This window comes from Triticum urartu, chromosome 3 (assembly GCF_003073215.2).
Source record: "Triticum urartu cultivar G1812 chromosome 3, Tu2.1, whole genome shotgun sequence".
In the NCBI taxonomy this organism is placed as follows: domain Eukaryota; kingdom Viridiplantae; phylum Streptophyta; class Magnoliopsida; order Poales; family Poaceae; genus Triticum; species Triticum urartu.
This window is the reverse complement of record NC_053024.1, coordinates 706,586,837-706,602,424: the sequence shown is the minus strand read 5'-3', so window position 1 is coordinate 706,602,424 and position 15,588 is coordinate 706,586,837. Positions and strand designations below refer to the sequence as shown.

At 42.8% G+C, this 15,588-nt stretch overlaps 1 pseudogene; it reads right to left on the bottom strand.

The window, feature by feature from the left end:
- Window positions 1-8,344: 8,344 nt before the first annotated feature.
- LOC125546073 lies at window positions 8,345-9,862 on the bottom strand (annotated as a pseudogene).
- Between the last annotated feature and the right edge of the window lie 5,726 nt (window positions 9,863-15,588).

Genomic DNA, 15,588 nt, shown 5'->3' with positions numbered 1-15,588 from the left:
ATATAGGCCGGCAATTCAAGTGCCTCTTGTTCCTGCACTACTCGACATCAAAAGGAACGAGAAGCCGTACGTGATCGTGATGGGGTTCACATGTTGACGGAGGGAGTCACCCGCACTCTTGCCCGTGGTCACGAGATGCCAAAATATCAAACCATGGTAATGTGGCCGGCTTAAGCTAGCTACGGCGTGTGCATCAGAAGACGACCATGACATGTTAAAAACAATCAGACACAGGAATACCCGTGAAATGGTATGAGCACGGGTGTCGATCCACTGACATAATAACGACACATTGAAAGGTTATAAATATTTAGGAGAATAAAATTTGTTGGAACATCGATCGATCTGCACAATCTTCCTATTACGTACGTACAAGGTACAACCAACCACACACTTCTCTCCACGTCATAATCTGCCTCAGTACCCATGAATAATTTCTGGCTGTTCGGTTCAGTTCACGTTTCCCTTCCACTTCCCCTTCATTACTTAATTACCAATCAGCTCTATCTCCCCCTGCTTCGTCTTCTTAGTGGGGAGCCTAACAAATCTGCCATGACGCGATCACCCAGGCTTCCCAGTCCACGCCAAATTGGTGCTGCTACCACATGTAGCTATGCCAATAGCTGCTCGACTCCTTCAAATTGCAGGTTGACTGATTCAAGAGGGAGAAACGAGAAGGATATGGGGAGAGAAGGCCGTCCATGGAGATGGAGTGTGGCGGCCGCAGTCTCCGCGGGAGGGAGAGAGAGGAGAGTGTATCCCTTTGGAAGTCATCTTTGCTTATGTAGCCAGACTCCTCGCCATCGAGGGCGACGGCGGAGCAGAGCAAGGACGCTCGGAGGTCGTCGAGGATCTGGGATTGTGGGTGGCTGGCAACAGAACGATGGCTCGGCCCGCGTCCCACACTAAGGAAGAAGTTGGAGGCAAGGCAGACAGGCGGGCGTGCCGGATCTGGCTGAGAGCAACCACGCGCATAGATTGATTGATCTATTTCTTCCTCGACGGCGCGTTGCTGCGGGAACTGGTTGCAATATATTCAGATGGTGTTTGGTTGTAAGGAATATGTACATTGGATCGGATTAATAAAATGATAATTGAAACTGAAAATAATATAATTTACTTGGAATATCCATTACATATAATTAGGTAGCATAACATAATGCATGGTGAGTGTTTATCCATGCATGGATCTGCTAAACTCATTTTAGAAAAACCAAAGCCAATAGTTGGCTTAACATAGTAAAGTGTAAGGCTGAATTGAGAGATCATCTCGCATAATTGTTTCATAGTAATATTGCACTTATTTTTTTTCACAGTATTATTCCGTGAAGGCTTGTATTGGCAGGTAGCATTCTCCATGGAATTAATAGCTTGCATGGACTCTGAAGATAAAATGCAATCCTGGGAATTCATGCATGATGAAAAAGCTTATCCGCTAATTTGATTAATCACCTCGTTCTACTTAGTCGCAGTTGTCCAATTGTTTGTTTAAATTTGATGTTTCTTGTTCTCTTTATAGATCTGCACCAATCATGTAAGGTCTGGCTTCCCTTGGTCAGCTGTCAGTTTGCCTATTTTACTTGGATGCTATTGATAACTTTATCATAGTTTGGAAAATATTAAAGGATAAATCATTGCTATATGAATTTTGAACATGTACTTACGACTGAAATGATTTTTTTAGAAAATACTCTTAATTTGTCAGAAACACATTATATTATTCATATTTAAGCCACCAACTTTTATGTCTTCTCTCAACTGTGGCAGTTCCGTGACTATCCTATGTATGACAATATATAACGAAAGGGGTGATAAGTGAACTATGTCTATTTGGAAAGTACAACAAAGTACATGAGAAATTTAAGCAACAAACCTGAATGTGACCGAAGCTTTGCACAGATAGAGATTATCCAGATTCAAGAGTACAGAAAATCTTCATCAGTCATATGTTACACGAGATACCGATTCAAGAGCAGAGAAGGTTGTCAACTTTCACTATTCTCTGAGGTCATATTGTGTTCCCTTAGGTCATACTGATTTGGGTAAAATATAAAAGAATGCCTACAGTGCATGTATACCTGCAAGCATAAATGATCAAATCATGTTATTGCTATAATATCCAGATTGTAGTATAAAGATAATCACAAAGTGACTACATTAACCATAAGAAATCTTGAACAGACTATCTCATCATACAATGATACAATAGACAGTGTTAAATTGGCAGAAGAATAAAACAGTAAAACTGCAAACTGTCGAAAATAAGTGCATACATCTATGGGGTATAATTGCCGACTATCAGAAGGATGAACAAAAATCAAGAGTCAGGTAGATCAGACCATTCTGATGAACGACAGTAAGGGAAGGGGATGCAATTAGAATGCAACAATGAGGCTTAGAAAGCTCAAACACAGGAAGAAACATCAGCCCTTACATCCGTGGGGGGAGGGGAGGACCAGGCCATCTTCAACACCATCTCAGCACTGCACGCACTACACACGAAGGGGATGCAGTCACGCAGCCCGCAAGATTCCCATCGTGCCGGGGAGGCAAGCTGGACTGGCCGTCGTGCCGGAGGAGCGCTGACGGAGGGCTTTGATTGGTGGCGCTGTACTGTATACATGGATACGATTTCTGGAGGGCTTTGATGGGTGGCGAGAGGACTCCATTGGTTTTGCTCTTTTAAGGGGGAGAGAAAGGTGTCGATCAGTTTCTTCGTTTATTGCTGAAAACGGAAGGGATTAATTAGTACGCCGGTAACTGAAGGCACTACCTAGCATTATGCATCGATCGGTTGCTTCGTTTACTGCTGGAAACAGAACCATGCAAAGAAAATTACTGCTGGAAACGGAAGGGCTTAATCTACACGCCGGTAACTGAAGGCACTACCTAGCAAAAATTGCTGATGTGGCACTTCTGCTGATGTGGACAGCCTGTATGTATAGATAAATATGGTAGTGGGGGCCGGTGAACTTCTTAAGTATATAGGATTAGTAGAACGGTAGTTACAAATCATGATTAGCTGAAGATCACACGGCAAATTAGTTTTTCCTTTCTAGAGCGGTTTTTTCATAAAGAAAGTGGAAAATTTTCGACAAAAACCTACTCCCTCTGTCCCATAATATAAGAGCGTTTTTGACACAAAAACGATCTTATGTTATGAGACGGATGGAGTATATTACCTTACGAGAAAAGTATGTTTTTGGTCCCTCAAATTCCCCAAAAATATAGACTTGGTACCTTAAGATTTTTTGGTAGACATTTGATCCTTCAAATCTCAAAACCGGATAAGTTTGGTCCAAAACCAGATTTGACCACGCTGACCGGGTTTGACCATGTTGACCGATGAACAGTGAATTCGATAAAATAGTAAAAAAATGAAAAAATTAATTTTTTTGGCACGCACCTTGAGCACTTGAGCATATTACATGCCAAAAAAATTCAGCTTATTTTGAACTGTTTTGCTATTATTTTGAATTTACTGTTCATCGGTCAGATCTGGTCAACATATTCAAACCCGGAAAACATGGTCAAAATCTGGTTTTGGACCAAACTTATTTGGTTTTGAGACTTGAAGGACCGAATGTATACAGACCAAGTCTATATTTTTGGGGAACTTGAGGGACCAAAACATACTTTTCTCTTACTTTACTTGAACAACAGCAAACAATGTCATGCTGGATACTACGGTTTACAAAAGCCGGCACATCCTGTTTAGGATAATAGATGATTCCCCTCACACAATGCTTTACCGAAAAAAGCTTTCGCCCCATTTTATATATTAATCAAACCACCAAGCCACAAGGCCCAACAAAAGTTCGCATTTAACACAGACACGCAACACCGCCGCACACATGGTAGTATAACACAAGGTACGAAAAGGTTAGGTTGAGGGCACAACTTAAAAGCCCAAAAATAGAAGAGGAAACACACGCAGCGGAACAACAGACGAAGAATCTTGGGTTAGAATGAGATTTTGACTATATGAACCATAAATATTTGGGTTAGGGTGCACGTCCAGCCCAGTTCTCCTTTTTTCTGTCTCTTGTGGTTGTTTGGGGGTGCACGTCCAGCCCGGTTCTCATTTTTTCTATCTCTTGTGGTTGTTTGGGCTCTTTTTTGTTCACAGAGTAGGGGTTTGCGCTATGGGATGGTGAGGTGTGGGGGCCTTTTTTTTTGTTATGGGGCCTCTTCGCTAGGCAGATCAGTGTCTTTCCTCTAACTCATTTCTTTTCTTATTTCAATTTTCTTTTATTGTGGTGCAGTGACGGATGCTGGTTGTGCACTTGGCCCTGATGTTATGTTTTGGACGAGACAAAAATACTTCATCCATTTATTTTCCTGTGTTTTATGTTTTTCTTATTCTTTTTGGTTTTCCCATTTCTAATTTTCTAAAGGATTTTTTTGTAAATACATGAATAATTTTTAAAATTGTATAAATATTTTCTAAAATTACATGTTTTCTAAACTTTATTTTAATATTGCATGCATTTTGGTGTAATTTCTTATATGTAACTATAGTTGCACACTCCTTAGCTATGAACAGTTGGATGTTCATCGTCCATGTGAAACTATTTTTTCAAAAACCAAGATAGTTTTTCAAATAATATTTTTATGTTCTTCTTTTATTTGTAGTTTCTATCCTTTTTTTTGTATTGACATTTTTCTTTTCTGTTATGCACACATGTGCCATCTGTGCATAGTTGACATGAGCATTTTGTGTGTAAGATATGGCTCGTTTTTATGTATTTATTAATATTAAACGGCAACAGCAAGTGTGGGCTCCCTGAAAAAAAAATCTTGCAAGTATGGGCTCGCCGGAAAATATCGTAAGTATGGGCAGGTGCATGTATGCCACCAGGCACAGGTGTTCATACAATGATATAATAACGGCACATCAAAAGGTTAAATGTAAGGAGACTAAAAATTGCTGGAACATCGATCGATCTGCACAATCTTCCCATAACGTACAAGGTACAACTACAAACTTCTCTCCACGTTATAATCTGCTTCACTGTACTTGTGCAATCAGTATAACGGTATATTACTTAACATGAACAGGAGCAGACATCATGCTGGATACTGGGGTTTACAAAAGCTTGCACAGTCTGTTTAGGATATTAGATGATTCACTGTGGGATGCTTTGAGAATAGCATGCAATATATTGAAATGAGGTTTTATTATATGAACATAAATATTTGGATTAATAATACTAGAACTAAACCTGAAAATATATATGGTTATTGTAATTATATTGAGAAAATGATCATGATACAATAAAAATATTTAAGCCTATTGCATGCACGATTACATGTTGAGGTGATACTTTCCCATGCAGGTTGCACGATGAGGTGAAATAGTTGCATATTGAGATAAATCTACTTAGTTATATGGGATAAGTTTTTTCCCCTGAAAAGGAGGCTGTAACCCCGGCCTCTACTTCATTATGATGATTTTTTTCCTTTACTGTTTAGCAGAGGTGCTAATGCCGGAACCAAAAGCCTGGAGTGGATCAACAAATGAAGGAAATGCTTAATGCGCCTTAGAGACTAAAAATACCATGTTTAATATTTGAGAGCTAAAAGCCCTGGGCCGGTATGGCCTCCATGCATTTTTTAAAGTTTTGGCACATTATTTGAAGTACTCCTCGCAATTAATTTTAAAAAATATACTAGTAGGATGGAATGATACCACCATTGACCTCACCCCAACATACAAAATGTTGAACATATTTCACAGTTCAGACCTATCAGCTTGTGCAATCTTGTTTATAAAGTGATTTCGAAGCTAATAGCCAGTTGGCTGAAAGTGCTCCTCGAAGAAGTTATTTCACCGATGCAAAGTGATTTGGTTCCAGGCAGGGTCATTGTGGGTAGTTTTCTGGTCACTTATGAATCTTTTCTTGCAATAAATAATAAAAGGGAGGGAAGATATGGCACTGGCGTGATCAAGATTGACATGCGCAAAGTGTATACTAGAGTTGTATGGAAATTCTTGAACTGACTATGGTTCAACTTGGTTTTTCTTTGGAGTGGGTACAGATCATCATGGCAGGCGTATCATCCTAAAAGTATAAGGCCCGCTTATACAATTCCCTTACCAATTGTATCATTCCTACAAAGGGCCACTGTTAAGGGGACCCTCTTTCACCCTGCCTCCTCTTTTATGAGTTGGTTGGAGGTCTTACTAGCTTAATAGCAAATAAGGAGGAATCTAGCAACTTGCAAGGTGTGAAGATCTCTAGAAATACCCCATATGCCCTTTATTCCGATGAAAGAAAACAACTCCAATAACGGCCTTCGCCAGGCTCTGAGTTACCACTACGTAGTTGGTGAGTGTAGCCAAGTCCAGTAAAAAAAATTCAGCCCATGTACGTCAATGGAGACCAGAATGGAGGTGTATTCTATCCTTTGTATTTTGAGTAAAGTTATAACAAATAAATCCCTAGGTCTAGCACCTATTTTTGGGGTGGATAGATCAGATTGTTTCCATCACCTTATTGACAACATGTGTAAGACACATTAGTTGACGGAGAAATTATATCTTTTGGTGGAAAACAAGTTTTGCTAAAAGCATTCATTCAAGCAATAACGACTAATACAATTCTTTAGGACACCTAGGGCGATGTGCAAAGAGCTAATCTTTCCAGTGTCCCGATTCTGGGAAGATGATGGCCAACAAAAACAAATATATGCACTGGTTTGTATGGTGGACGATGTGCGTTCCCATGGAACAAGGTGGCATGTGATTTAAAGAGGGATTTTTTTAACCTTGCAATGTTTCTGAAGGAATGTTGAAGGCTACTATCTGAACCTGAATCTTTATGGGCACAAGTATTGAGAGATAAGTATTTTCCATCCGGTTATCTCTTAAACTGCGAGTTAGAGAAGGAATGCTCCTATACATGACAAAGTTTGTGCGCTGGGATATATACTTTCAAGAGACATATGTGGAATGTTGGAGATGGTGAAAATGAACGTGTGAAATGATCCTTGCTACCTAGCAGTCAAAGCAAGAATATTTTTAACTAGGAGAGACAATATTGGGTTGACGATATTTTCTGAAGTTCTTGATGACGAGTCACGAGAATGGGATCAAGATCTAATCATGGATATACCTTGTTCAACAAACTGAGTTCGGGAGGAGAGGGGACCAAATGCATTTCATATTGATTTTAGTTGAGATATATATATGCCAAATATAACGGGATATATCAGGAAATTTCCATGGGCTAGGGAGGGGATGCTAGCCTTGGCTACTCCCCGGGAAGTTTAACCACTGCTTGTGTGATGTCATACTTATCAATTTTAGGAAGAAACTAACAAGGGGAGGTGGGGGCTTGGGAGGTCTTCCCAACGGGCAGTTTGGTGGGCTGCCATCCCTGAAGTGGTTCGTCCAACCGCCGTCTAGTGTCGCATGCTGGGCGCACCCCGTGGTAGCACAAGTTTTTTATATGCAGTTTTTGTCTCTTTTAAAGTTTTAGATTGTGCTTGTTCTTTTAGGTTTCCTAGTTTTTTTGTTTACCATATGAAACAGAAATTGTGCTTCACAAAAAATGAAAAGCAGAGTTGTGCACCACGTGAGTACAAAGTGTGCTTCTCGAAAAGTGAAAAACAATGTGTCTGCACGAAGCACAAGTTGTGCCACCCAAAAAAGATGAAAAACATAGTTGTGCATCGTATGAAGCAAGTTGTGCGTCCGCATCAAGCACAAATTGTGCCTCCCGAAAAGTGATGCACAATTGTGCACCGCGTAAAACACAAAACTGTGCCTCCAAAAAAGTGAAGCACAAAATGTGCTTCCGCGTGAAGCACAGTCGTGGTTCCGGTTTCCCGTGTTTTTTATTTCAGTTTCCAGTTTATGTTTCCGTTTTTTCTACTCATTTTTTCTTTTTTCCTTTTTTTCCTTATGGCTTTATTTTGGTTTTCAGTTTTGCAGAAAAGAAAGTTTGTCTAAACCTATCAACATGTGATCTGGTTTTAAAGATCTTGACGTGAGAAACCCAACGGGTGATTTAGGCGCACGGTTCAAGAGATAAAATATTTTTAAAAATAAATCTATGAAAAAAAACAAAACTTTCAGGTTGTGACAAGTGTGGCACATGTAGTGCGCCACCCGTCACCACCAAAGGAGAGAAGACTAGCCTTTGCAAGAGGTACCCCTCAGTTAGTGATTTCATCAATTTTATATGACGATGGCTGCCGCAGACAATTCTAGGGTAGAACATCTATGATTTGTATCTAGTACTTCTAGTGATCTAAATGATGTTATATTTCTTTACGGAGAGAGTAGATTATAAGATTCAACACCTAGGATGTTGCAACTAAAAAACGAACGAGAGGAGAATGTACTTGGACTGGTAGGCATATGCACCAGTGACATAAATACAACATTTGTCTGTAATACAGTAGAAATTACAAACATCAATTTATAGATGCGGGAAATGGATGGGAGAGCTTGCTTATATACGAACCGCCTCCTCCAGATCCCGCAAACACATTAATAGTTGCATGAGAGATAGGTGCTTCCATACTTGTATAAATTAAAAATAGATATTTCTAGCACACAAACCAGCCTCCTCCAGATCCCACAAACCAAAGTTGTCACATATGTATGTGGGACGAGAAAGAGAATACGAAGCCAACACACGACGAGGACACACACCAGACGTCACAAGCAACGTCTCGGCACAATAATCCATGCATGCATGCATGGGCGTGCATGCTTTCCATGCGGATGAGCGAACGTGATCAATCAATCATCGAACTGGACGGCGGAGCTATACACGGCGTCTGGCTTCCAGTTGGCGGGGATGACCTGGTCGGCGACGAGCGACCTGCCAGACCCGTTGGTGACCCGCAGCGAGAAGGGCCCCCGCAGCGAGCGGCGCGTGTCCAGGCGCCAGATGGAGCCCCAGGAATGCCTCATCGGAACCCAGGGCCCCGTCGGCTCGCCGTCGTCCATGAGGTCCACCTGCGCCACGTCGCCGTCACCATTCCCGTACTCCACCAGGATCGCCACGTAATTCCGGTTCGAACCCTTCTCCACGTGGAACGTCACGGACAGCCCCGTGTACTCGCACGGCACCCTCTTTGAACTGCATGTCAATGATGCCGGCGTGGCGGAGCTCGTCGTTGCGGCCGTCCTTGGCCATGGCGCCGAAGGCAGTGCCGCTGAGGTCGAAGTGGTAGCGGGCGACGGGGTAGTAGTTCATGTCCGTGATGATCACCGTCTCGGGGACGCTGGAGCACGCCGGGTGAGCCTTGCCCACGCACCTTATCTGCACGCAAACACAATGGAATGCGACGATCAAAGACCCATCAGCACTCTACTGTCAGTGTGAAGCAGCTGCAATGCCGGTTCTGACCTGGTAGCAGGAGCCGCATCCCTTGCCGTCCTTGAAGAGCGGTTCGTTGCCGCACGACGTCATGGCGTTGAACGGCGGCAGGTTCACGTTCTTGAATCCACACGCGCCACCATTGTCGTCCGGCCCGGCGCCATCGGGTGCGCCATACCAGGTGGCCCTCGCGTCTAGCCAGCCGCCGGAGGAGCTGTTGGTGCTGCCGGAGCCGGAGCCGGAGCCTGGGCTGGGAGTAGCGGGCACAGGTGGAGGTGTAACGGGGACGGGGCTGGGGGGAGCTGGCGCAGGTGGAGGTGTAACGGGGATGGGGCTGGGGGTAGCGGGGGTACGTGTAGGTGTAGGTGTGGGGGCAGGTGCGGGTCCAGGGCAGCCGCAGCAGCCATTGGCGGCGAGCAGGCAGAGGAAAGCGACCGCGACGGCGTCGGAGGAGAAGGAGGTCGCTGCCATGGCTCGCTTGCTTGCTGGTCTAGCTGGTTACTGATCGAAGGCCCTACTCTGGTCTGGTGGTTAATGCCGTTGGGGAGCTTGCGAATTTATAGGCTAGCAGCTTAAGTGGTAGGGAGCGTCTTCTTGGTGTACCACTCGAGATCAAAAGGAAGGACGGAAGAATGAAGGGAGATGATCGACGGGTGGAGAAGCGGACGAGGAGCCGTGATTGGCAACCTAGCTTGGGCCCTACTGGTTCACATGTGGATGGAGGGAGCCACTACTCAACCGGCTGCTTACACCCTTGCCCGTGCTCACGAGATGCATTTCCTTCGGCTTTTAAAAATCAATCATCTTCCGTCCCATCAACAATCATACATATATAGTACTACTCTACATTTTTTTTGCGAGAATAGTACTACTCTACATTACAGGTACTTCCTCCACGTATGCAGCCAGTTTAGAATCATGCAGATTGCAGACCACATAGAAACAACTGAGGCCTCTGTTCTTGGCGTTTTCTTGTGTGTTTAAGCTACGTGTGCATCGGCAGACGATCAGGACATGCATGTTAATTAAGGAAAAATCAGATGGTGGTTACAGGAGTACCCGTGAAACGGTATGTACACGAGTTTCGATCCACTTGACATAATAACGAAACATCATCTAAAGGAGAAGACTACAAATTGTTGGAACATTGTACAATCTGTCCATTACAAATTTGCAACCACACACTTCTCTCCACATCATGGTCTGCCTCAGGGCAGTGTGTAATCAGTACAACGGTGGTTGCAAATCATTGATTAGCTGAAGATCACACGGCACAACAAGTTTTTCATTTTCAGACCGTTTTTTCCGCAAAGAAAGTGGAGAATGTTCAACAGAAAGAACAGAAGCAGACGAGTGATGCTGGACTGGATACATGAGTTTACAAAAGCCCGCACCAGGAACACTCCGGCTGAGGAATTGTAGCCTGTTTAGTAGATAAGTGAGCAGCCAAATTTGAACTGCCAAAACGTCATATATTTTGAAATAGAGGAAGTAGTGCGCAAAGTGTTTTTACCCGTTCCGGTAAGTGCCGGTGGTTCTCTCACCAATAGCATGCTGCCAGCTCAAAAGTTGTACATTTGTATTCCCCTCTTTTCTCTATTTAAGTCATCGCATTTCATCAGACCGGACCCACCATGCACATGCAAAGGAAGCATGCAATATCCTTCTCTCTTTTTACTGCTCATGGTACAGACTATGACATCCATGTCTCTCACATTATCTCTCCTCTCTCCATCTCCAAATCCATCACTTTTATTCGGCTTTTCACTATTTAGATTGTTCATATCTTCAAAACAAAAATTTCATTTTCAAAACTTTGTATATATTTGAACTCCTGGAGCCAAGGCCTTTAGAACAAGATCAGTCTTGAATACATTCAAACAAGTTTAAATTTCAATGTTTGAAATTAGTGAAACCAGCCTTCTTAAAATAGTGAAATATGATCTTTGAATTGGGTGAAACCAATTTTTAAAAATGAGTGAAATATGTTTCTCATACACATGACATATTTTTGGGGTGGAATACGTGAAACTTGTTATTTCATAATTTTGAAACTAGTCATGTAAAACATGTGAAACTAATTATTTCATACCCTTTTTTAAAAATGAGTGAAATCTGTTTTACTAAATAACTGAAATTGTTTCTTGAATTGATATTTTTTGAATTGAGTCAAATAAGTTTTTGAAATATTTGAAATCAGTTTTTTGCTTTGAGTGAAATCAATTTCCAAACGAGTGAAATCTGTTTCCTGCACTAACTGAAATCCATTTCGAACAGAAATATGAAAATGAGTGAAATCTATTTTCTCAACTTAGTGAAATTATTTTTCTGAAATGAGTGACATAATTGTTTCAGATGAGTGAAATCATTTTTTAACATAGTGAAATGAGTTTTTTGAAATGTGTGAATCAGTTTTACAAAATTAGTGTAGCTAGTTCTTTGAAACGAATTAAATATGTGTTTTCAAATAAGTTAAATCGGTGTTTAAATTGAGTTAATTTTTTTCTTTTACAAGACCGTAATATATTTTCTTAAATGAGTGAAATTATTTTTGTAAATGAGTGAAATATGTGTTCCGGAATAAGTGAGATCTGTGTTTCAAAATGAGTGAATTTAGTTTTTTGAAATGCATGAAATCACCTTTTTGAAATGAGCGAAACCAGTTCTTTGAAATGACTTAAATATGTTTTTTAACACGAGTGAAATAAGTGTTTTAAAATGAATAAAATTAGTTTTCCAAAATGAGTTAAATCTATTTTACAATGAGTTAAATCTATTTTACAATGAGTTAAATCTGTATTTTCGAATGACTCAAATTTGTTTTCTTAATTATGAAATCAGTTTTCTAAACAAAGTGAAACGGATTTTCTGAAATTAGTTAAATCCTTTTTTTAACTGCCAAAGCGAAGGAAATGGTAAAATTCAAATTACGCTAAAATATATAAAATATTGGTCTTGTTTTAAAGATCTTGTCTTTAGGAATTCAAATATATGAAAAACATTTAAAATAAGACATTTATTTAAAAGATATCAATCATTTAATAGCTAACAAGAAATTAAATGTTAGTATTATAGGTTGAGTGGTTGATGTTTACTACTCAACTTATTCGGCCTCCAGGCGCAGAGTTTTATAGCACAGTAACAATTTTCCATCAAGTGGATGACCTAAGATTTATCAATCTATGCGAGGCGTAGGATGAAAATGGTCTCTCTTAAACAACTCTGTAATCAAATACAAGAAATCTCTTATGTCCCCAATACACCCAATACAATGGAAAATTGTATAGGTGCACTAGTTCGGCGAAAAGATGATGATAGAAGTGTAGTATGGATAGTAGATATAGGTTTTGTAATCTAAAAATAAAAAACAGCAAGGTAACAAGTAACAAAAGTGAGTACAAACGATATTGCACTGCTTGAAAACAAGGCTTAGTTTGCCGTTGAAGCAAACACAAGCTGCAGCCGACGACGGTCGATGTCGGGGATATACTGGAACCAGAGAGCCGCGGGTCTTGCAAAGCAGGCCGTCCAGCCACCCGATGCTGGAACCGGCGGCGCGAATTGCTGCTGCATGCGTAGCAGACCACACGGGGACAGATGTTGCAACCGCCGCATGATATTGCTGGAACTGTACACCACATAGGTTACATCCACGTTCGTCAGAGCTACCACTATTCATACGATACCTGCAACTGGCGACGCCGTCGTCGACAAATACTACAACCATACACGGCAGAAGCTACATCCATGTTTACCAGAGCTACAACAGTTTTGCCGGTGTTACAACTGTGCATGCTGGTTCTATAACCGACTCGTCGCCTGCGAGGTTACAAGCAGGAGCACGCAGGAGTTGCAACCGACCACCCTGAATTTGGCCAATTACCTTGCTGCAATAGGCGGCAAGCACCGTATTGGGGGCCGGCAACGAGCGGGGCTACAACTGGTGGCGGGGGTGAATGCCTCATCCATGCCCGATTGGGACTTCTATCTGAGTCTTCCCTATTACATCCATGGCAGATGGAGAGTTACTCATACGTTGTAACCGAAGAGGGGAGAGATGTGGGTGTTGTGGGGGATTTTCCCGTGTGCGTTGACCAAGCAGGTTGGGGAGAGATGGTTAAGATCCAAGGATGTGGGCTGCTCTAATCTAATGGCCGCGCGGCGACCGGCCGAGTTTTGAGCCGGTCGACCGCGCCTATTAGTGGCCCCAAGGACACGGGGCTGCCTTGTTTCTTTTCAATCGCCACAATTTTTTGTAACATCAAAATTGCTACAATCATTTTTTTCAAACAAGATTGCAACTTATTATCCCTGAAAAAAGATCGCTACTATCCCTAATTCCGCTATTCCACCTGACCAGTCGCTCCGATTGCGAAAACCATGAGTGCCCACGCATGGGATGTCGATGAACTCTGATCGCGAGACTCCAGTATCCAAGCGCCAGACACACACCATGTCGAAGGGCCGTAGGCCGATCTTTATTAGATAGAAAAGAGGGTACAACCGAACAGCCATCAGTCTAGGCGGTCTAGCGCCGATGGCTCCCTCCACCTTACAAAACAGCCACTCCAACCCCGGGTGGAGCAGAACAAGGACATAAAACAAAAGACAGCCTCAAGCAGAGAGGTCAACAACACACCCAGCTGCCCTCCACACAGTAATATCTTCACGGATCAGGTCAAGGACTTTGTCGGGCTGCTGGCCATGTGCTGAAAAATCGTGGCATTCCGCTTCTTCCAGATCCTCCAATGCACCAGGATAACAATGATGTCGAAATCCTGGCATTCCGCTCCTTCCAGACGCACACTATGGCTGAGGGCCTCCAGCTAGGTGCTACAATAGTTCACTCCACATCTCGTCATGGCCAAGCACGGATCGACATATGTGAATCCAAGGTGTATTAAATTACTGTTTTGAAATTCAGCCATTTGTGAGGTATACATGCTCGTTATTGTACTCACAAATTATATCACTTATGTTAAAAACAATTAATATTCTTCAAGTTTATGCCGGGCTAAAATGACGAGCGCTGAGTGCATACGTGATAGTGCATCTATGACATGTGGACCCATCAGGAAAACACTTGGCTGCACTCGGTGATGGCTTGTGACGTGGGCCCCTCCACCGATGGGAGAGATCGAATTTATCTCTCCCCGCTTCTTCGCAGCGACCAAGAAGAAGAGAGATCTGGCGCCTTCACCCACCACCGGTGCCGTCGTCGGCATTCACGAGGTGATCTTGGCAAGCAGCACTGCTGGAGGCGGTAAGGCCTTGTACAATGGGAGATGCTTAGAGAGATGCTTAGAAAAATAAATCGGAGTTTTTTGAAGCACCGGTGCCTATTTCTACAGAAAAGACGCTTAGTTAAGCGTCTATCCTATACAAATAAGTACCGGTGCTTAAAAAAACCTGGTTTATTTCTCTAAGCACCTCCTATTATACAAGGCCTAAGCAGCAGCAGGCGCGTAGCGCTGACGGCGGAGAGGCGGTGAGAAAGACGGCCCAGATGGATTTCCACTGGGAGTACGGAGTCCGTCGGAGCCGTGGGCGGGAACGGTGGTGAGTGGTTGGTTGGCGAGCGCAGAGAGCGGTTCCTGCATGCCTCGCCTGCCGTGACTCTGGCCTGGCCTGAAGCAGAAAGCCCTGGAACCACCTAGCTGCGTGTCGAGCCCAATCAAAGCAAGAAGCACGTAGTAGATAGGGGAACTTTCCCGACTTGCCTCCGTGGCGACTGGCGAAATGCCGTGACTCTCCTTCCTTCTTCTTTTTCCAATTCCAATCCATTTGATCTCTCCTCCAAATCTCTCTCGCGCTGTTTGATTTCCCTCAGTACCTCGTTTTCTTTCTCGATCCAGTATTATCCTTCCTACTCCCTTTCCCCAAATCTGCAGAACTGCGGCGGATCACGCCGGTTCGCCGCCCGTGTCCCAGCTTGTTTCGATTTGCAGATTTTTGTTACCTCGGACTCAATCAGACCACTAATTCGCCTGATCTACCCATTCTCAAGCAAGCTCGGTTAAATCATTGATCTCTATGCTGTGATTTCAAGAGAGTGTGGGGGCTGTCCGTCTCACCAGCGAGATTAGTGGAGACTGTTTTCTATTGTCAGAGGTTGCCCAGGGTAGATATATCAATATCAGTCCAAGGTGAGAGTGAGACTATCTCTGGTATACATGGCAATAATTTGGCTTTGTCAGAGGATATACGTGATGAAGATATGGAACTAGATCGGGCATTGGTGCCAGCCCAT